The sequence below is a fragment of the Limanda limanda genome, chromosome 3, assembly GCF_963576545.1.
Source record: "Limanda limanda chromosome 3, fLimLim1.1, whole genome shotgun sequence".
Taxonomy (NCBI): domain Eukaryota; kingdom Metazoa; phylum Chordata; class Actinopteri; order Pleuronectiformes; family Pleuronectidae; genus Limanda; species Limanda limanda.
This window is the reverse complement of record NC_083638.1, coordinates 6284084-6307769: the sequence shown is the minus strand read 5'-3', so window position 1 is coordinate 6307769 and position 23686 is coordinate 6284084. Positions and strand designations below refer to the sequence as shown.

The following is a 23686-nucleotide window of genomic DNA, read 5'->3' as shown; positions in this document are numbered from 1 at the left end:
ATGATCTCAATTATAAGCAAGAAAATTAGTTATTTCATGTTATTAAACACAGTGAAACATCTTGATTGACAGCCGAATCACTACCAAAATCACAAGATGGCAGCGCACAGGATATTTCTAAGCTTCATTTTAAAACAACCGGGAGGAAGTGGAGATGTTTTGTCAATATTTACAAACAGCCTATGGTCAAAGTTGTTTTGTTCCAAGCTGAGAAACTGGGTGTTAAAACCAAGGAGGAGCACAAATCACACATTAATAAAACCCTGAGCTCACGGCCTGCAGCCAGTGACCACGCCTCATTGCACTAGTGAGTCCTGACGGGTAATTCATTGTTTTCCCTTTTTAATTAGCGGGTGTTGTTTTCCGTTTAAGCCACCATCCCTGATGCTTTTTAAATCGGTGGCTTCTCCATATATGTTCAGATCGCAGCAATTAAGCTGCTGGTTAAAATGTCATGTTATTAACATGTAACCAGGAAGCATGTTCCAAACACCCCCGTTATATTAAAAACTGCAGAATTCTTTGCTCGAAAAAATATTATTTCATTTTACAGGAAGAGTTGTTTGCTACATAAGAACATAATTGAACATTACGGACAACACACTGCTCGGTTATTCCCATGTTAAATTAAATAGGGGTAATAAGACCCATTAAAAACTGATTTATCCTTCAACTTCCTTGTAAAAGAAAAGAAATAATGTCAAGGGCAGCTGCAGGGTTGCTGTGCAGGCAAAGCAGTTGGTAATGAGAAGATGGTTCGTCTCATTTCCCGACTTGATTCAGCCGTAATAGTGCTTACCGCCAATGTCCTCACCTATTCGCCCTCTCTGTTCCGGTCTGGGGTGCAGACATTACTGCTCCGTCCATGTGGAAAACAGTTCGGCTCTGAACGTCCCTGCAGAGGCCATAAAACCGAAAAGGGAGAGGACTAAAACTCAAATGTCTATATAGACGTGGTTCTGTTGAATGAATCTCATTTCAGAGGCAAAGGCCTGATTTGCATTCACACTGAACCATAGATAGATACTGTACAAATACTGTGGACGTGCACTTGTTTGCATATCAATAGATCTGTAGTGCGGCAGTGAAACGCTGCTTTCTTGAAATTATATTCATATATTGACTACATTTTTGGGCCGATACACATTTCTGAAGAGAAACTGAAGTCTTGCATACGCATACATATTCCTGCTTTACTTGTGGGACTTCCCAGCTTCATATATCGGCGAATTGCTGACATTTTAGTTCAGTGTAGCGTTAGCTCTGGTTATCACTACCCTTCTGGAAATCTCTTCTTCCTCACTGATCTAAAAACACTACAGGTACAGGGAGTACAGTGCAACAGCTCTTCAGGTGGTTTCTGGGAAAAGAAAATTGGAAGATGATGAAAAGTCGAGAGGGTCACAGGGTGTTTTTCTTCTGAAAGATCTCTGAACTCTTTTGCTTTTGAGCTCCTGAGCTCACGCATATTGTTTCCTGCAAAGGAAACACTTGTGATCCTGGTCACCACTTTCTGCAAGTGTCAGAACTGCAGCATCTTTGTCAAGACCTCCCACTCCCCTCAGAAAACCAATAACTGGCCTTGGTTTACAGGAGCATGATAATCAAAGCGAAACGCCATTTTATATCACTTGATCCATTGAGTCTGTAGTCATGTTCAGCGGAGGAGTTATTTTGTTTTCCATTTGCCGTAAACAATCAGTTCCACCAAAGTAATTTTCAGATTTCACAGAGGCTGCACTCGCTTGTTGTTTGGGGCGAATTTCTCACATTGATCAAGGAAACGTTTCGATTTGTACGGTTCGCATTGATCTCGTCCAGGTTTGCTGCTATTTTTCACGACCCAATTCTTAATGCCGCCCGGCTGTTGTTTCTCTGACGGCGGAAAACTGTCGTCAACGGGAACAACAGCCGACCGAGACGATTTCCCACGAGATGAAGTGAGGCCTCATGAAGCTTCACTCAGACTGCATGGAGGAGGGAATGTGTGGGGATAAGTTAGAGGATTTCTAAAGATATTTTTACACCTTTAAGTCTGGACCATGGTTTAACCTCGGGTTCATGTCTTTGTTATATTGTAAACATTTGATCTGTTTAGTTTTGGTTTCACATTGGAATTTAGGGAGTGGACTGTTTTTATATTGATTCTCTTGTAGACGGGTTTGTGTCTGACGTCAGTTCAGCTACAGTATTGCTAACTTTTTGGAATAATTTGGCATTGAAGAAAGTTATCTTTGTGTTTTTAATGGAGAAAATGAATGATCCGTTTCACTTGTTGTTTTCCTTGCCACTGTAATCTCATTATGGAATTACTACCGACCAAATAAACGTCCTCGCCGTTTAAATATTATATATATATTATATAGAAAGGCCCCTCATAAATGCTGAGTGTACTAAAAATGTAAGTCGCTTTGGACAAAAGCGTCAGCTAAATGACATGTAATGTAATATCATCGGCGGTGAAGACTGCAAATAATCCTTTTTCGTCCTCTATTGTTCAATGCTGCAATTGGTCCAAAAATTCGTAAACTACCCAACAAACCAAACCATGGATCAGTTTGATCTGGATTGAAACCACCTCTTTCACTCAGACTATATTTTGGTCTTCTGGTCCAGATTGTGGTACAAGGCACAAATCACACCTGTTATACTGGTTAGGACCAAATAAGGTCGGTGTGAAAGAGCCCTTAGTTGAACTGACGTCAATCCAAACGTATTTGTCCCAAAACAGCAACACAAGTTCAATAAACCTGTTGAAATTGCTGTTGAGTCATTTGGATTTAATTACTTTCATTTTCTGTATTAACTTTTATCTCAGCGCTGAGTTAATATTGTCCTTTGGGGCTGTGACAATCATCCTCGGTACAATGTTCTCCTGCAAACACCGCAATCATTTTAAATACGGTCCCTTGAACAAACAGCTTCTGGGTAGCAGGTGGATTTGTAGATCAGAACACGTTTAACCTGGCGCTCTTGGCTTGGCCGTGAGCAGTCGGCATTCCCATAATGTGACGGGGTGTGAGATGAATCTGCATGTGGCACCGAGGAGCAGCCCGGCCTCCTGCTGAGCCGCGTCACCGAGAGCATCCAGGTGTGCAAACAGCTGCCGGGCCAGGATCCCGATTTACACATCGACAGTCGTGGCACAAGCCGTTACTCTGAAGATCGTGTTTTATTCGTGGAAAGCAAATGAATCCTTCTCTCTGTATTCTCTGCACATTGAGTCCCACCAATTTCTCTGATTCAGTGACTAATCTAGAGTCAGACATTGTGTGAGATCTCAGCAGAACTCGGGGGAAATATTTCTCCTTTATCACAACTGGTTTATTGCTAAAACTCTTATGAGAAACTGTCATCTGAACTGAGGGGGACTGCTCATATTATAGTAATGTGTCTCTTAGGTGAAATCTGCATGATACTACGAACACATGACTCAGAAAGGAAAGATGCAGCTCTAATTACTTTAGTATGTTGAACTTCTTAAATAATAAATCCTCAATAAGATAAGATTTAGTTGGTTCCACTGGGGCTCGAACCCAGGACCTTCTGCGTGTAAAGCAGACGTGATAACCACTACACTATGAAACCACTGTCAGTCATAATATTAACCGGGTTCTTTAAACGCCTTATAGTAGTTTGGTAGTTTTTTTTTGTGTAATTAATAAATTCAATCAAGCTTCATCAAATTGTTCACTCTCGGATTTTGGGGACCAGTCGACCAGAAGCTTTGTTTCCTGGGAAATCTGTAAAACATGTCATCTTGCAATGTTAAAGGAAGTGAAAAACAACACCAGGTTCAGCCCTTTTTTCTGGATTCATGCAAAAAATGTAACGGGCTGTTTCTTGGCCCATGTCCCAGGTGTAATCCAAACAAACAAACAAACAAACAAACCAATAGAAAGGGGAAACACAACCTCCTTGGCGACGCAAACAAATTGTCCAATAAACACTACATTAGTCGGGCTAGATGCTGTTAAAATATGGCAACTACTCTGTCAACTTTGGCAACCGAACTTTGCCAGCCTGCCAACCAGTTCTGAAGCTCCTGGGGCTGCCTGCCCCCCCGCTCCCTTCCCATTCATCACATTCGGTCACCTCACTGCACCACAGCCTTCCTTTAGGAGGAAATTAAGCTTGATTTCTTGCCATCATATCAGCTCATAAAATCCCAGGCAGGCATTTTAAAATGCGGTCGCACAGTTTTTTGTAATTATGGTTGTAAACCTCGAGCGAAGTCACAGCTCGGTTCACCTCGTCTCAACTGATACTGGATTCAGGCGGCGTTCTGCTGTTGTCGTCTGCAACTGCTCGCGCCCGGGAGCTGCTTTTATATTTCAACACATCCACCTGAAAAGAGAGACTTCAGTGCTGAACACCACGCTGCCTCACACAGCACTTTTCATTTTCTTTTCCCAAAGCGACACAGTGACATTTGAGCCTTGGAAAACACAACGATGAATACTGTAATATTCAGGACATCCTCGGCTCTCCTCTGGATTCACACTGCAGCCGCGCGTTTGGCAATTTCAATGTCTCCAACTCTCTGTGTGTTCAGTGTTTATGCTGACGTGCATATTGAATTCTATATTTGTCCTCTTACCATTACAAGTGCAGGGTAAACGCAGGACATGGTACCTGTGTGTATTCACCAAAGCAGCTCGCCAAACAAACAAAACCTGAAATGTAAACAAGCGCAGATTTAGCTCTTAAGTCTTAATAAGGGAATTAGATTGAAACACTGAGTGTGTTTGCTGTAATTGCCTTGTGCCTGCCGCGGCTATGATTGCATAAAGATCGTCTTCAACTCCTGGGAGACTATGTGGAAATCCTCCGATTATTGAGGTGGAGAATTATACAACAGCCGTTTAAAGAGAACGCTCGTCCCTAATAGTCTGCGTCTTAATAAACACAAACAGCTAAGACACAGAACAGTTATTCTGTGGAATGTTTTGGCCCTACAGGGGGTCGCAAGAATAACATAAACACTCTGTGAAGAAGGAATTGGAATAATTTTCACAAACACAGCGGAGGGTCGTATTAGGCTGGAAGCCAATTAGCATGTGTGTGTGTCCGTTGCTTTGGTTTGGTTGCGATCAACTTGTGTTGTTTCCCTCTGTCGCTGCAGTTTGTCTATTTGGCATAAATAACAAAGATTTCTTAGTCCGATGAGGTTTTCTTTGTTGAGGACCAACAATACTGCTCAATTAATTTGGCCTCTGCTTATACAGGCTTAGCATACTGTATGCTGCTATTACTTAGTACAAGTTCCATTTTTGGAAGGCACTGCAATTGTTGTTTTATTCATAGAAATCTGTACTTTTTCAAGTAGAAGTTTTGATGTAGTTTCATATTAATTTATTGAGGATTTTTAAAATTATGTGAAAATCGCTGGTTAAATTGAATTTACCCGACCACAAATTCTTATATCTGCTTTCAGGACATCACTACAAGACATCTTTTTAAATCTGAAACACGAGACAATTTGATTTTTTTTCCTGTTTTGTTTTATGATGTGACAAAACTGGTTTAGTGAGGTTGGTTCTGTTCAAGATGACGTCATAATTTGGGTTAAATTGATTGGTTGTTCAAGGGTAAGATACCTTTATTGTCATGGTTACAGTGTCATATTTTAAGTAACTTATTTTAAAAGAATCTGACGTCCTGTTTTGTTTTGCTTATATATCCATCCACCTCAGATCCATTCGTGGACATTGTCCCCTGACTTCCTCCTCTGCTCGTCAGAATTATGACGGCCGTTCTGTTTCTATCTTTAACATAAACACAGGCTCTTATTGAAAGAAAGTAAATGTCACTAACCTGTCTGTAACAATTCCATTTTTATTTGCATATCATCTTCTGGTAAAACCTAAATTTAAGTCTCCCTGTTAAAATACTTCCACTTCATTAAAGTGTTTTTATTAATCAAATAGATTTTCTGAATGGGGGACTTATAATAAGGTGTTACTAATCTCTATGCGTTTGTCAAGGCTTAACTTGTGTGATTAAAAAATATGAATTAGTTACATTTATCATTAAACTATTCATGATTTAAATTTGAAGAGGAAGTTCAATCAACATTATCGCAATAATATTGAGGTTAATTGAATTTTAACACGACCATTAACCTCGGCTGCACACCAGCAGGCTTTTCATCACAAACTCACGCTCTGCAGCCGAACTCTGTTCAAAACAACAGACTCATATTCATTCTAGAGGTAATCCCAAAGACAAAATATGTATGAAATGGTGCCCAAAATATGAAGTGTTTCAAACCCCCATACGCACAAAATTGCTGGATGGGGTTGAAGTGTGTATTAAGTGTGTACTACATCGGGAATATTTACATTTGATGGAATGTTGAAGCCTTAAAAACATACAAATGAAAACAATGGTCTTAGAGAGTGAATGAGATGAGTTTTATCTTTCAGCTCCTGACGTGGAAACAAAGGGAGACGTGAATGAAAAGGAGTTATTGTAACGAATAACTTATTCTATACCTAAATGTGTACGTAGGACTGCGCTTAACAAACCTCAGACCTGTGCTGTCCCTTCGCTCTTCACAGGGAGCTGCTGCTTAATGAGCGTGAGGATTATCAGCAGTGGGATGCATGTTGCTCAGTCGCTGGGTGGGAGAGGAAAACATGTTCGGTATCAGTTTGACGATTGGGCAATTTGCTCCATCTTCACGGTGCCATTTTCTCAAGAATGATGACAGAGTTGCATCCATTTCCTGTTTCTGTGTCTGTGTTGCAGCGCTGCCAGTGACAGGGAGACGGAGCACCCGCCCCCAAATCTCTGGAAAATTGCAGAAAACAAGAAAAACATTGCGACCGGTCGTCTTGAGCACGAGCGGACACTGATAACAACAACAACAACAACAACAACAACAACAACAACAACAACAAGTGGACGGGACTCTGCATTTGGACGAGTGGAGATGAGAGCTGCTGCTCAGTAAATAAAACCCCGGAGGGTTGGGACTGAAGTTGGCAAATGAGTAAGTCGTGGCCCAACATGATTGCCTTAATTACTACACATATACAGATGTATGGAGTGATGGAACTAAGAGACTTTACACAAGCTCAAAGATGTTTTCTCTACATGTGAAAAAAAGTGTCTTGTAAGGAACAGATGTGAATATTTTAATATGATAGAGTTAATGTTTGGTTGTAACGTCGACATAATGTTTTAGTTGGGTCGGCTTCGTAGGTGTCATCGGTTCCTATAAGTGGTGAGTGTTGCTCTCTGCTCGAGCGCAGGCAGCAGGACGACTTCAATCTATTTTTATCTCCTTTCATATCGTCCAACCAAACAAGGCTGGCCCGAGTTGCTCGCTCGCTCGAAAACACACGCTGGCAACTTGAAAAACTTAAGTCATAACACATGAAAAAATCCTCATCCGGGAAAGTGTGCAGAGGGATCGGGAGAAGAAAGGCGAGACAAATACTGACTGACTAATTGCAACATCAGAAGTATATCCTCTTACATTAAGATCCACTCACACTAAAGCAAAGATGTCAGGCAGATAAACATCCTCATAAAATATCCGCCACACTCACTTTCTATCACAAGGAAACAAGGAGACTCGCAGGGCGTTTGTCTGCCCCCCGAGAGAGTCATGGACAGAACGGCGAAATACCTTAGGTTTCTTTCTCAGATGCAACTTTAGAGCTGACCGGCTGCTTCGTTGATGTTTCCACTTTGACTTTAACTGTATGCAAAAGCAACATGGACGTGTGTTCTATATTTTTTTAAACCTAGCCTTGATAATTACATAACCAAAGGTGAAACCCTGAATCTATTGTATGTCGTGGACTTCTGGAAATGTTGTGATATAGATGCACACTGAATAGGAGAAAAAAAAAAATGTAAATAACAGACGTTTATACTTGTGTGTCCTAAGATGTGTTGCAGGTTAGAGTAAACTGAGACTTTTTACTTTCGTTGACTGTTACGACCATCGACCATCATCATCTGTGTTCGGTTTGTCCTCGCTGATACAATACTGGTCTTCATATTGTTGCGAATGCTGCTTCAACATTGTCCATTCTCATGTTTTTTGGCATTTGATTTGAAAATCCCCCCTTTCTCTTTGTTTTAAAATACTGAAACACGAAGTCACTGATGTGATTTGTGCAGCTTTGTCAGAGAGGCATCGGATCGTGTTTCCTAACTTAGACAAGCTGTGTTACCCTTGAGAGAAATTATATTATAGGAGGTTTTATTTTTTCCCTTTATTGGAAGGAGTAATAAGTAATATGACATATTTTTATGAAGACAGTGTTTTATTTTCATATGTTTTCATTTTAAAAAATCCGATTGGGACAATCTTAATCTTAGTGTCTGTTTCAAGAAAAATCCAAAGTTCACATTCTCGTTCTTTTCCAAATATTCATATCTATAATTACCTCAATAATCGCATTCCTCAGAAAAGCTGTTTACTGAATGTTCCAGATATTTTCCTAGTGTCAGACCCACAGAATAGCCACAACAATTTTAAGATGTCAATTCTGTAAAAATTCTTATGGGGAGGATGTTTACTGGAAGAGCTGATACAAGAATTTCACTAATACTTCCAATACAGGAACTGTCACATTTGCAAAAGTTGTTGCTTATTTAAAAAGTGAAATTACATAAAACCCAATAAATTAAAGAGTAAACAGTGAAGAATGAATTAAATAAAAAATGCATAAATCACATTCATGTAAAGATGAAAAATCGTCTTTTACGCCTGAGAGTTGAAAAGTAAAAAATGAAGAGTTAAGTAAGTAAATGTTACATGTTTAAGTATAACTCCAGCCACCACACTTTCTTTGAGATTTAGATGAGAAGATCAAAACCTTTCTGCTGCTGTTGCCTGCAGCCATTTAGCTTAGCTTAGCATAAATACCATTTTATTAATTGAATTCTTAAATTTATCAACATTAAACTTCTGCCAAGGAATAGGCCTACATGTTACTTTCCCAAATTTCCCTGTTAGACTTTGAGTTTTTTGAAGAATTGAACAAACTTAAATCAATGATTAATAAGAGAGCGATAGACAAGAAAGTACTCAGGTCTTTGTTTGCTGTTTCCGTCTTTGCTAAGCTAGGCTAACCAACTGCTGCCTGTATTGCATATTCTCTTCACAGACATGAGAAAGGTATCGATCTTGTCATCTAAGACTCTATGCCTATTTCCAAGAAGTCAAAGACAAAGAAAATAAATTAAAAAAAGCATAATATCTTTTCCAAGCTGTGGTTTTAATACTAATCTCGTCAGATTACGTGCTGACGGAGCCCTGAGCCGGGGCTGGCGTGTGGTGAACCCAGATCCAGGACAATCATAACCAGCAGCTCATAGTGGCCAGAAGCTGCACTGCAACAATACTGATAAAGCTGTGAGAGAGACAAATTAATCTATTTAGTCGTATGTTCAGCAGCACAAGAGATGCAAAGCCGAAGAGAAACATGCTCACAGGTCAGCACAAAGCACCGGATCAGCATCAGCCTGAGAGTCCATCCTCAGGCAGAACAAACAAGAGCAAAGAAAGAAAGACTGAGAGATCTCTGCTTAACTGGACGGTCTAACCCTTCTCCTCAACCTATTAATTAAAGTGATTTGTTTGGTTAGAGGCCGCAATTAATGTCAAGTTGCACCGACACACTGCCCTCACTTGAATCTGCTTTCATCACCAGGAACCCGGAGAAGGGCAGCGTACTGTAAAGCGTGAGGGGAGAGGATGATAAAGGTCGATTGGCAGATTTTGAAGCAGATTAAATATTACAGGAGGAAAACTCATTTATCCTGGTGTGAGCTGAATGAGAGAATAAAAAGGTCATAATCCAGAGTCATCCACACGGACATTTATCTTGATTCTAGGACGTTCAGGTCATATCATGAGCGGGAAAAAATATATATACAGCAAAATTTTCTAGGACATGTTTCTGCTACATATTCCTGTAGATGTTAGAATGATCTGCAGTGATGACGTGTGTGGTAACTGTCGTGACTCAGCACCGTTAATGAGTAGATCTGAAAAGCTGTTAGGGAGGTTAACACTGAGTCTGTGTGGGGACATCCGATAAAACACAGAACAAGGTGAGAGAAGAACAGTTTAATTACGATCACCTCTGAGCTACGGTTTCCTAATGTTTCTCACCATCAGGGCTGCTGGCCTGAGGAGGAGGAGGAGGAGGAGGAAGAGGAGATCTACCCCTCCACAGTTTAATCATGCTCTTAAAAATATATAAATATAAGAATTGAACTCATTCGCAAGATAAGTCTCACTGGAGATTGATTTCACATTAAGGCCGAGCCGTCCCGGTGTCCACATGGTGAGAAACTGCTGTTCAGCTCGAGCTCACGGGATTTTTCCGAGGCCTGAACAACTCAGAGGCTCATCCGATCCTCTCGGTGCTTCCAGCAGAGCAACTCGGGCGAGATTGACTTTAGGATGAATGCCTCCGCTGATCAATAACAAAGGCTTTCTTCTAAAAAAAACAACCAATTGACCAGAGATCTAAAGCTACACGCAGAACAACAGCCCAGTGTAAGGATGTAATGAGGTACTGAGTTTAGCACTGCTTCCAGCGAGACCATATTTGACCGATGCCCGTCACACAATTTTAATTTCTTAAGATGTGCGTACATGCATAAAATAGGTGCTGGGAGGAGGTTCCTCAGTCGTCTGTTTGATTTGCACAATTAAGCAAACCATAAACTTGGGGGGGTTTTCGGGTCATAAAAGAGAGAAAGTACCTCAAGCAAATCTTTAGAGTATTGATTAAACATTAAGACTTTCATTTAGAAGAATGAGACTCAAGCTTTCACAGGTTATTTTAAACCGATTAGTGAATAATAATAAAATAAACAGGAAAAATAAGAGTTTCAACGGAGCTTTAACAAACGGGATTGTCTTTTCCTTTCTTTTTATTGATCATCTGGGTCGTGTCAATCTCTGTGATGCTACCCAGAGGAGAGGAGGAGCTAAATCACTGGGAAAGAGTGGAGGAAACCACCATGATAAAAAAACCCACATGTGATCCGAACAATCAGATGAGGAGCAGGGAAACTGGTGTTATCGTAATCAGGATGGACGTGTTCATATGAAACCGACTTTCTACATATCTGAATTAATTTATCATGTATTAAATCTGTTGTAAAAAACACTTTGCATTCTACGCAGGCAGCATTGTCAAAAATTTTCTTATGGCTTGGTTAAACGCACATTCAAAAATAAAAGTACCGCATGAGTCTGAGGACGGAGCTGCAACCTGCACAGTGTTAGATAACACCAGGGACCCGTTTTATGTCTTAATCTCCTTATGAACAAGGTGGCTTATGAGGAGTGCTGCAAAAACTGTTGAACAGTGACGCAGTCGGAATTTATTTGGTATTCGTGCTGGATATTACGTGACTTGACTGGATTTCGGGGTTGCTCTGCACAGTCTGCCTCCTGCTGAACAGTGTTGGTCACATCTGTATCGAGGAAGATGTCTCGTGTAGAAGATAAATATAAAGGCTTTGCAGAATTCATATGTTTCTTGAAAGGCCTCGGTGTATACGTCCAATGTGAGCTCTTCACTGACGTCACTGGGTTAATACCATCGCACGTCACTTGATCATCACTTAAAGCTGTCATTTCAGCTACAGATGGAAGATGACACATTCTTTCAGATATTATGATAATGATTAAAGATAATAGCCTTCATTAGCTTTAACGTCACACAGATTAAACCTGCTAATATTGGAACACCTTTAAATTTCCTGCTCAGAGTGAACCGGAGCAGAGAGGAGACCATGTTATGCCCAATCAAGAAGGGGAATTAAATGCTTAAGTGCTAATCCTTAAAAGCGAATTAGCATTTCCACCAATTTAATGACGGCCGCGGACCTGATACAGTGTCGTGAAGGGTGTGGCTGGAAAAAGAGAGCAGTCAGACGCACACACGCGCCCAAACGCACATCTTGTGGAGTGTCACGACAACCTGTGACTTCAGTGCTGCCAGAGTTTCTTTGAGCAGAAGAGTGTCTGTTTGCTTCAGAACTGCTTGTCCTGGCTGCGGCAGTCTTCTCCAATATTTGTGAAGCACTTTAGTCAACTGAGTACTTTTAAATGTGTTCAATTAATAAAATTGACATTGACAATGACATTCTCTGGGTGTCTCGGACAGATGTGGTAACAAACCCTTAATCACACCGTCCTTCGTCCATCAGGCTCAGTGGCTCTCAAGACGGAGCTTTCCAGGATGTGAAGTTAATTGATTGGAAATAGTTTTGATGATGGTTTTAGTCTTTTCTCAAGCACAAGCACAAAATACTCTGTGTTTCATACAGGGCTGTGCAGTGAAAGGTAAAGATTCAAATCATCAGGCGGACGTCCCATCGGTTGACTGATGATTCCTCAAGCTGAGCAGTTTTTTCTCAGTCAGAACTGAGTGTACTTCTGGGTCCATTTCAGTCCCAGAAGTACACTGCAGAGTCAGGGGTCCTGGTTTTCATGCTGGTTAAGTTATTCCACTACATCAAGTCGTCCTCTACGCTTGGTGTAGATGTCAGCAACAGGTTCATCCAGCTGCAGACCCCGGACCAAGGGTCAGTCTGAGGGATATGGAGGCGGCCCCCCCCAGAGAACTTACCCGTTCAGGCTCCATCCCAATGTTATCTTCTCCTTCTTCTTAGACTTATTGATCACAGTAACCCTAATACGATAAAGTTTTGTGCTTTTATTCGATATCTAGTGTAAAAAAGGCCCAAAATGTTGTTGCACATTTCCAATCCATCATTAGAATAGCTAGTACTCATTAGCTTGAATGGGTAACTTGGCTTGTTTGTATATTTAATGAATATTAATGTCACACTGAACATCCTGCTGAACGCTGATGAAAACCCCGGCACTTCAATAAAGCTTTGCTTGAAGGAACAAATCGTTGATATTGATCAGACAATTCTGACTTGATAGACAAAACACTTATTTAGGAACGGCCCCGTTCAAGCATCGCAAATGTGAAAGTTTGATGTCTTTAATTTGCCACTTGTGATGGAATGTTTTGAGTTCTGGACCGTTGAATAAAACACGCAATCTGAAAAAACAACCCCCAACTATTAGACATTATTACATTATTGTAAAACGATTGATGATTGATAGCATGACAAAACAACTGGCAGGAGTGAGAAATTGTCTTTAGTTGCAGCTCCAATGGCAGAAAACAGGAAATTTCAGAATATGATGTAATGTCTGCTGTGTGATAAATGCTCCGTGCTCTGTAATATGGCAACATAATGTTTCATATCACTTTAGGTAATAAAAAATTCAGTGCTCAATGCCCTGGGAGCTCAGCGCGCTGCATCTGAGGAAACACATCGGAGTAGACACTACACAAAGTAACAGAGAAAACATTCTCAACAAAATGACGACACTTGAGCAGCTCGTAGAAAACAACGTGAATGAAAACAGGTTTGACAACATACAGATAACACAAAACACAACGAAACACAGAAGAATATGGGTTGTGCTCTGTTATGTTTTATGTTTTTATCATATTGGTGAAGATGTGGTTTCTATAAGTGCAGTGCATTGACTTCCCAGGGCCGCTAATTCACGCATTAACAGTAAGAATGATTCGATTGTTTAGAAGAACAAAGCTTTGGTCGATGACTAGATGCTTTATACTTCACAGTTGCAGCAGATATTGACATATTTCCCCTCAATAAGCCTCCAAATTTATCGACAGGGTACGTATAACTCAATTTGTGACGACATTGTACGTGTGAATCCACTTTCCCCCACAACTCTTCTGATTAATCAATCCAGGATATCATCTGCATTTAGCTCAGAGACTCTTAACAGTGAATAAACTCTGGATACCTTGGTTTTAGCTTCTGAACTTCACTCCACTAGAGCTTGATGAAGAAACCTTGCAGATGGAGAACAAACTGAACGTACTTGTGAAATTATCACAACCCGACAAGGATGGGATTCAAACCAATAATATTCAGGTGTCTATGCAAGCTGGTTGCAGTATATCCACATTAGTCCTCATGGTTCACACAGTCATGTCACCTGCACAGAAGCAGTTTGGTGGAACCTGTTTTTCCAGGATGCTCGTGGTGGTGTCGAGGGACTGAGGTTACATTCGCTTCAATGTTACTGCTTCACCTACGTGTTTGCTCGATATCCAAACTGTTCGCCTGCTGCTGTTTTGTCTTGACTCAAAACAAAAGGAGGTAAATCATCAATCAATCAGCCACACTTACTATTAACGACCATGTATAATATTTCTGCAGTTCAGGTGTTGAGGAATATCCATGTGAGGTTTTGGCCAGCCTTGCTTTTATTCTGCATGATGCTTTGTTTTGAGAAAAATGCATCCGAAACCCAAGGTATGTTTGTATTTATTTTCCCGAGGGTGCTCCTCTCCTTCTCCTACACTTCTCCTTCTCTCTCTCTCTCTCTCTCTCTCTCTCTCTCTCTCTCTCTCTCTCTCTCTCTCTCTCTCTCTCTCTCTGTCTCTCTCTGTATCTTTGGAGCTTGTCACTTCTGACCTTGAATCCTCAGTTTTTTTAGTTTTTCTCTTTTGTTTTCTTCTTTGTTTTACTTTTTGGTAAACCTTCCAACTTCTGGATTTTCTACATTCATAACATTTTGTAGACAGCAATATGAGATGTGATTGAAAAAATGGAATATGTGCAATGTTGATTAAAGAAAAATATAATATATTCAATAAAAATTCAGAAAACAGAAGCGTTTTGAGATGTTCTTATTCTGCTGTTATACATCATATTGACTGCATCTTATTTATAAACCTGCATGTTAATACTGAAATGTTTTCTTGTTTATCGTGTGCTTATGAATCATGTTTATTTCTGCTTTTTTTTAATAATCAACAATGATACTAATATGGTTTCATCAGGACAACTTCTCTATTACAGGAAATCTGAAAAACAGCTAACCAGTGACCTGTGAGAGTCTTGTTTCAGAGGAGACATATTCTGCTCATATTCAGGTTCATAATCTTAATTAGTGTTATTACTTAAAAAGGTTTTCATGCAGAAAAACACATCCTTTTCCTCAGACTGTCCATTGCTGCTGGTCCTATTTTCAGCCTCTGTCTGAAACACTTGGTTTTAGCTCCCTTCTCTTGAAGGCCCTCCTCCCAATAAAGACCAGTTTGCTCTGATTGGCCGGCTATTCCATTCGGTTCTGATTGGTCAACCAATTCCATCTTGTGTCAGAAATATTGGCCACAATCTCAATTGACCTATCTTTGTGAGGTAGTGTGTCAGAACAGGCGCTAGGGACCAATACTCCACATGACAAATGACGTTGTGACGAAGTATTGGTGAGTCAACTGATGAGAGGTGCTTGGAGAGCAGACTTCTCTCCGGGGGAGACGAGCTCCATTTACTGTGGACTTTAACTTTGCAAACCTTTTATATACACGACGTATCTATATTAAAAGTAGAGGAAAGACAAACTGAAAAAGCACGATATGTCTCATTTAATACTGTTTTTTATCTGTGATATGAAAGCTCAACATTTACAATCTTCACTTCAGGCAGCGAGAGAATACAATGTACCTGCATCTGGTTTAAAACTAGTTGGAAATACTACGAACATCAGCACATTGAAAGAAAGACAAATTGCACTTGTAGATGGGGAATTTTGAGACAAAATGCTGAGTTGCTCCCTGTAGAATGCAGCTTTGAAAAAACAGATTTGATTTGACTGAGTCAACAGCTTCTCCACTGCTGGTTGGATTCGAACTTCAGGGGGAAGCCCTGCTCTTCCTTTAAATGTGCTTCTTTCAGCTGTGGAAGAAATGGTAAATAGTGTTGCTGGAGAGCACATCCCATAATTCATATTCACAGGTCTTTCATCCCCTCTCAAACAAAGGATTCAACGCTGTTTAACCTTGAGGCGAGGGTGGCATCAGCAGCACTTATTAAAAGCCAGACCAAGTCTTTATAAAATAAGAGAACTGTTATACTGTTCTCATTTCTTGCAGGTCAGAAAGTTGTGATAACGTTTTGACGATCATTTAGAAGGACAGAGTGAAGCAGGTCGGTCTCTTCTCTGGTCAAACCACGGTTCCTTAGATACAAAAAGTACCACAGATTAGTTCAACCACAGCGAACGCAACAGTAACAAATGGATTTCGAATCATTAAATATTGTTTATGATAAGAAGGACCTACACAGTTGCTTAACTCTCTTTAATATTGAAAAGGCCAATCATGTTTTGACAATATCACCAGTTTCCAAGGAAACACTTCATGGATGTTGATAAAACAAAATTGGAATATTTGATTGGGTTGATCTACATGTACGTGCAATTTGGTGCGTATGGAAATATTAAATCCAGATCTAGTGGATTTAAATGTGGTTTCCAAGAAGGGTGAGATTCTTCAGTGCACTGTATAGTTAGAGATTTCAATTGAGATCCAGACAAAAAGAGCAGATCCAGAAAGTTTTAGTCTCTTTTTTCATCAGTGGATCAATGCATTCCACAGACATTTGTCCAATAATGTAAATACTTATGTCATGTAATCCAGTCCTGGTGTTAGCATGTAAAGAAGTTAATTTGTTAAGACTGCACATCTTCCAGCGGATGGTTCTGTTTTCTTCCAGTGGAACTGCTGGGACATGTTTTCTTCCAGTGGAACTGCTGGGACCTGTTTATGAACATTAGCTCGTGTCCCTCGGTCAGAATCCGCCCAGTCAGCAGAGGCCGAGTATCACGTTGACAGAACGTTTTCATCCACAGCGGCCTTTTACGGCGGCTGCTTTGGAAACCCGACGCCCGAGCCGTTCATGTTTGACACTGTTTAAATATTTTAAATGGGTCCGTTGTGGTGCAATTACTTGACTCTTGGCCGAGCACCAGTTCATCCATCAAGCTGGTGATGGACGCGCTGCAGCCGGCTGGTGCTCTGCCTGCTCGCTGCGAAACACAACAAGTCCTGTGAGGATGCAAACCTGCTCACCTTGAATAAAACCTTCACGCACTGTAATAAACGTTATTCATTCAATTTAATGCCTCACAATCATTTGAGGAACTAAAGGAGGTTGTCATAGATGTGTTGAGCGTGACAGTGACCCTGAGGGCGGAGATGTATGACTCTGGGGTTTGTTCACGCTTAGAGAAAGTTAGACTGGCGTGAAGATATATATATAGCAGCTCACCCTTTACAGCTACCTCCACAAAACCAGACAAGGTCCATGGGTTCTGTCCTACACCATCACAGAAGCAGACACACACACTTTTAAGAAACGCTAACAAGCAGTAAATGCTGCATCCGCACCCAGACATGGACGACTGCTCTGTGATGGGGAGAGAACCTGAAGAAACAGTAATGGGAACATTTCGTTTACTGGTTTGCTCCTGTAAGAAAACTGTGAATACAGAATAGAAAAATTTTTTTGGGAAATTGGTCTTTGGCTGGTCTGATAAGATTGGTTAAAAATAGACTGCACGTCATAAATATGCTGCATTCTGCGACCAACATAACAAAACAAAAAAGAAGAGACACAAAAAGTTTAATCAAGTGAGTCTATAAAAAACACGACCTGCAGATAGAAGTATTTTGGTTGACAGACGATGGAATGAAAGATTGCTTTAAGTTTCTCTTTTCTGTGGACATGCGTCAAACCTCTTCCAGAAGGTCATTTTTCAAATCTGACAAAGAGTTTTAGAAAAGTGTTATTTCTGTTTTGGGTTGACTGAAGCTGGAGGTGGTGTGGATGAGTTTATATTGTAGCATCCTGAGGTAGAAATGAGGACAAACCTCCGGGCATGCAGCAGACCTGAAGGAACAACTCTCACTTGATGTGTTCTTTCTTTCTTTCTTTTCCATCGTGTTGGACAGTGTCTCCACAGCTTTCACATTTTAATTGTTAGTAGTTATGTAGAGTAGCTGCAGAATGGCCACGAGTGTTATTGTGGAAATTGCACTCCACAATCTAACAGCATATATGAAACACAAATCCAAAAAGCCCTGTCTTAGCAGTTATTGTTTTAAACTGGATTGCTGTTGCTTAAAAAGTCAAAGTTTCATAAAAAACTGCATTGTATAAAGCTCTGAGTTTCAGTGAGAATAATTATTTTTTCACTCTCAGTTTAATTTCAACTAAAACCTCCGGACTGAGGTAAACAAGTCCGAGTGCTGCCACAGCAAAGTCTCACACTTCACACTTGTCACAGCTTCTGTCGGAGTCTGCTTCTGTCTTCCAGGAAAAGACTCCATCGCTCAGAGGTGTAAGACGACACCTGACAGGGAACAATATCTCTGGCACATGCTCGGAGGCTGCTCTCATACGGTCATGCCGGCGGGTTTTTGGCGTTCACCGCTTCCCCTCCGGCGTGGAAACCCAACGCCGCCACACTCGAAACCCAATCGGCCAAATCCCAAAAGGTACCCGCCCCTAGCGCCTGTCGCATGGCTGCGGATGGAGAAGTTGTCAGCAACAATTGTTCTCGCCGCTATAGACAAACTGTTCTTTTACTTTCAGAAAAAATCAGCAGGCCTTGTGCCAGACAAACACAGCCGAGCTAAGGCCAGTGACCTCCTCAGGGGAACGTTTACCAGCTTCTGCACTTAGTTCCAGTGGCGCTGACCTTGGATTTACTCCCCTGGCATATTCCTTTCACTGTCAATCTATTAAATTTGACAGTCCCTGACATTGGATGGACGCGTTGTCAAGGAAACACATTTTTATCTTTGTCTGAGGTGATAGATTTAAAGGGCAGGAAGCGAGAAACAATGTAAGTGTGATGAAGGGATCTATCGAACAGCGTGTGAGAGATAAGTTCTCTGTATGCAAACACACTGACGAACCGCAGCATTGGATCAATTCTCAGGAATCGTGAGCGAAAAAGCGAGCTGGAGAAACCACGACTGTGAGGCTTCATCACCCAGTTCCCTTCAAACCATCAGTGATTTCTGTTGGATTTATTTCAAACAGCCCAACAGCTGCTTTGAAGTCGGGGGGGGGGGGGGGATTAAGCAGCTTGTTAGGTTTCAAATCTCTCTGCATACAAAGTGAGAAGTTTGAGTTGTCAGGAACACTGTTAATAATCTGATAAGACTTTTCCAAAGTGTGAATTCAGTCTGAATGTGTTTCTCCTCGCAGCCTTCCTGCAAAAACACAGAGGAAACAGATACCAGTCAGACATATTTGGTTTCATAGGAAAGAGTTTAATCCTAATATTCAAGATGTTTTTTTCACAGCGACAGAGGCTTTGGGGGGGTTCCATATTTTTCCAAAGTGCCAGTGCCTTGTCAAAATGTCAAATCTCAAAGCTTCCCCCTCCACCCAGAATAGAGCCTCTGACAGATCTCCATCCATCTCTGACACTGGAAGGTGTGATGGAAGAAGGTCAAAGGTCAACGTGTCCAAAACAGGCCCAGGTTGGGACCGGCATCTGTACTTAACGGCTCTGGCATCTCTGTGACATCACTGCTGACTCCAAGGTAAGGGTGGTGGTGGTGTGGGGGGGCGGGGGAGTCTATTTCTGTTAAGTGACTAGAAAATGTGTTTTCTCATGTGTAAAAGGAGCCTGAGCAGGTGACAGCGTGTCCTTTCCCACCTCGCTCATCGCTCCCAGGCCAGACAGAGCGTTTCCCCCCCCCCGACACGCTGCTTCCCTCAGAGCGTGATGCATGTTCATCATCCTCCAGTCGGGTCGCTTCAACTCTGAAATCCATGAACAGCAGCTCAGCTTCATTCTGGTTCTGATTGCATGAATCCGTCACCACCGGAGAAGCTCGCTCACTGACATCATCGACGTCTGAATCAGTCATGTGATCAATCGAAGCAGATTCCCCAAACTCCGGATGGAGGGAGGGAGAGGAGGAACGGGCAGTAACTTTAGGGGAGAGCTGAGGGGAAGGGAAGGGGAGGGAGGGTGTTTTCAGTTTGGAAAAGCACTTGGGTGAAGTGTATGAAGGGAAATTTCTGTTTGTTGTCATGGTAACAGGCAGTGTGGTCTGTGGCAAAAACATATCCCGAGCATGGAGGCTTGATCAGGATCCAGAGGCGGCTCTCCTCCTCCTCCTACTCTTCCTCCTCCTCCTCCTCCTCTTCCTCTTCGTCCTCTTCATCTTCTTCCTCTTCCTCTTCCTCTTCCTCTTCCTCTTCCTCTTCCTCTTCCTCTTCCTCTTCCTCTTCCTCTTCCTCTTCCTCCTCCTCCTCCTCCTCCTCTTCCTCCTCTTCCTCCTCTTCCTCCTCTTCCTCCTCTACCTCCTCCTCCTCCTCCTCCTCCTCCTCCTCCTCCTCCTCCTCCTCCTCCTCCTCCTCCTCCTCCTCCTCTTCCTCTTCCTCTTCCTCTTCCTCTTCCTCTTCCTCTTCCTCTTCCTCTTCCTCTTCCTCCTCCTCCTCTTCCTCTTCCTCTTCCTCTTCCTCTTCCTCCTCTTCCTCCTCCTCCTTCTCCTGTTCCTCCTGTTCCTCCTGTTCCTCCTGTTCCTCCTGTTCCTCCTCTTCCTCTTCCTCCTGTTCCTCCTCTTCCTCTTCCTCCTCCTCTTCCTCCTCCTCTTCCTCCTCCTCTTCCTCTTCCTCTTCCTCTTCCTCTTCCTCTTCCTCTTCCTCTTCCTCTTCCTCTTCCTCTTCCTCTTCCTCTTCCTCTTCCTCCTCCTCCTCCTCCTTCTCTTCCTCCTCTTCCTCCTCCTCCTCCTCCTCCTCTTCCTCCTCCTCCTCCTCCTTCTCTTCCTCCTCTTCCTCCTCCTCCTCCTCCTCCTCTTCCTCTTCCTCCTCCTCTTCCTCCCCCTCCCCCTCCTCCTCCTCCTCCTCCTCCTCCTCCTCCTCCTCCTCCTCCTCCTCCTCCTCCTCCTCCTCCTCCTCCTCCTCCTCCTCCTCTTCCTCCTCCTCCTCCTCCACTTGCTCCTCCTCCTCCTCCTCCCCCTCCTCCTCCTCTTCCTCCTCTTCCTCCTCCTCCTCCTCCTCCTCCTCCTCCCCCTCCTCCTCCTCTTCCTCCTCTTCCTCCTCCTCCTCCTCCTCCTCCTCCTCCTCCTCCTCCTCCTCCTCTTCCTCCTCCTCCTCCTCCTCCTCCTCCTCCTCCTCCTCCTCATCCTCCTCACGTGGAACACACAGATCAGCCGAGCCGGGGGGGGAAACAGGGAGAGATTCTCATGTAGAACATGCATGTACTACAATCGTTTGGGGGGGGGGAATTATAGGATTGGTAAATGGGAGGTGAGTCATTGTGGGGGAAGACGTTTCTTTTTATAGTGTGTGGCGTTTGAATGAAGCCATGCGTAAAGGTGAGAGGTCAAAACAAGATGTCAGCAACATTTACTGTAAGACTGAAACACAACAAAGTAAGAAGCAGATTGGAGGAACTGTGAAGTGTTAACATGTTTCTCAGTGTGAGAGGATTTAAAAACACTCGGATATGATGCATATGATTATAACCTTTGTTGGTTAGAGATGCTTCTGTAAACACTTTCCTCAGGAGGTTGGAACAGACCTGGACATTTTGACGTATACCTATAATTATGCAGATTACATTTGCACGTCTGCAGGTCTGGATGATTGCAAGTGGATTTCAGTCCTACAGGGTCTGAACCTTCATCGTGCTTCCTCTCGCTTAGCCACTGATAACCTGTGGGGCTCATGCAAGCAAAATTCTCAAGACACTTTATATTCATGATCTGTTCAAAATCTTGCTAAATTAAAATATATTCACAATACATCCGGGAGATTGATTTAGTCCCGAGGTCGTGAGTTCTCCAGTTTGAAGCATTTGGAACTGTAAAGACATATTTTTTTCATTACACGATTTTTCCATATCGCTTAATCTCAATTCAATCTCGTGGTTTTATGAAGAGGCCTAGAGATTGTATTTAAATTGCAATGAAAATGTATTAGGGACATTATCATCCCACTGTTACTCATGTTCAGCCCCTGTTCATTCGTATTTAGCAGAATTAAACAAAGACAACGGAACTTGGTGGAACAATGGGACATGGACCAAGAAAGAACACATTGGATTTTACACGGATCAAGAGAAAGTGGTGGATCCAGGAATTCTTTGGCACCATCTTAAACAGAGCGAGAGTTTGTTATTTTCACCAATTTAACAGGAAATTATTCATGGTTGTTGATGTAAAAAAAATCGGTTATGTTTATTGGATTTATGTCTATGACTGTGTGTTATTTGGCTATTGGCTTGATTGCAGGTAAGGGGACTATACATCTTTATGTTGTACTTTTCAAATGTTAATGTAAATGTTTGTGGTTCACCTCGGCTCTCACCCCCTGTGTGATATAAATATGTTACAAATATAAAGTCTCAAAGTCTCTGGAAATGTAAAATAACCGTTCAAGTGTCAAAGTTAGGATTAAGTTTATATTAGGATTTGGATTAAAGCCTGGAATCAGAAACAGACAGGGGTTCAGGTTATGTTTAAGGAGTGACTGTCGACAGGAGTGGGAGACAAGACGTGTGTGTGTGTGTGTGTGTGTGTGTGTATGTGTGTGTTTTCACGGAGCAGAACAATTAATCAAAAAGCAGGGAAGCCTTCTCGTTGGGCTACAACGTTTGAATCTGACAAGTTTCCGACTTTACTGTGAATAAAATGAACAGAGAGATTCCTACACACCAGAAAAACACACTCTCAATCTTTGACTCTGCCTCTTTCATACACACACACACACACACACACACACACTCAAATACAAAGACAGTGAGATTGACTAAAGAAAGCACCATATGCAGATGCAGCACGTGGCTGCCATTCACTCTTTGACTGTAATCCCCTGAGCAGCCGGTGACTGACGTCCGCTGTGATCATCTGTGAGCAGAGACACACACCTCCCTCTCCTTCAAGACAACACGTCTAAAATTAGCACGACCTTTATAAATATCTTGTTTTCCTGGGACAAGAATAGAAATAAAAATGGCTCGCAGGGAAAACAAAAGCCTCCCTTCACATTCTCCACATCACACAGTCTGCGCCTGGGAGCTGGGGCTTTGCATAAAACGAGCATTGATAAATTTAGCAGCGCTTACGTAACTCACGCTCAGTTTGAGTGTTACTGATGAGGCAGAGAAAGAGGCTCGTTTCACTCCTGCTTCCGTTTGCCGACAAATTTTTTTTACGGGAACGTGCAGGAAGTTACTTCTGCAGCCTCCGAGTGAACATTCACCTCCACAACCCGACAGAGAAGCCGTCAGTACTCTCTCCAGTCCCTGCCCCCTGATTGACGGACCCCCACCCCCCTCTCTCTTTTCTATCTTTCTTCTTCCTTTTATTCTATTCATTTTTTATTATTTATTTATACTGTGCAGCTTTAATACTTAATTATTACTTAATAGAATTTTCAGTTATTTATTTATCATTATTATTATTATTTTCATTGAATTGTGTAATGTATTGTTCGCATGACCACGTTCATGTGGTCCATAAATTAAGAAAAACATCCTAGGAGGAAGACTGTATATCTTACTCTTAACCCATCGTGATGCACAGTAATTTTATGTTGTCAATATCTCTATATATTGTTTATTGTCGTACAGAGATTATGTGATACTCAATGTAAATTTGACATTGATTCCTGTTCTACTGTGCCTTACCTCCTTATAAAAATATATAAAAAAAAAAGAGAGAAGCCGTCAGTGTGTGGTGGAGTCAAGCCTGTTTCCGGTTTCACTGTGCAGAACAAATAGTGCAGAGTGTTAATATTCAGAGAATCTTCACTAAAGAAC

At 41.9% G+C, this 23686-nt stretch overlaps 1 non-coding gene across 1 annotated transcript; it reads right to left on the bottom strand.

Annotated features, from left to right (window-relative positions):
- Positions 1 to 3515: 3515 nt before the first annotated feature.
- On the bottom strand, positions 3516 to 3588 carry trnav-uac (transfer RNA valine (anticodon UAC)). The gene has a single exon. It is a non-coding gene; the product is annotated as a tRNA-Val (tRNA).
- Positions 3589 to 23686: the final 20098 nt, after the last annotated feature.